The sequence below is a fragment of the Arachis ipaensis genome, chromosome B04 (genome assembly GCF_000816755.2).
Source record: "Arachis ipaensis cultivar K30076 chromosome B04, Araip1.1, whole genome shotgun sequence".
NCBI classification, from domain to species: domain Eukaryota; kingdom Viridiplantae; phylum Streptophyta; class Magnoliopsida; order Fabales; family Fabaceae; genus Arachis; species Arachis ipaensis.
The window spans coordinates 7,474,229-7,474,566 of record NC_029788.2 but is presented as its reverse complement, the minus strand read 5'-3'; positions in this window follow the sequence as shown (position 1 = coordinate 7,474,566).

Below are 338 nucleotides of genomic sequence, written 5' to 3'. Positions count from 1 at the left end.
GTATCTAAAATCTAAATAAAAATTGAATTTGCCATTGTTCCTTTACAAAAGACAGACACATACATTGACTACATGTCTACATGACACTCAACTTTAATTTGGCTGCATGTCCATCAATTCGTCACACCTTATTGTATGAATACGGTCTTAATAATTAGATAACCCTAACTTGCTTCTAAACTCAGAAATCAAATACGACTTCTTTATTCATCTTCATCAAACTTTATGCCACTAAATACTTCACAAATGACTCAATTTTACATAAGATTTTTTTATTATTTTTCAGTTATATTATGCAAATAAAAAAATTTAGATATCATATATGAATATAATCATAT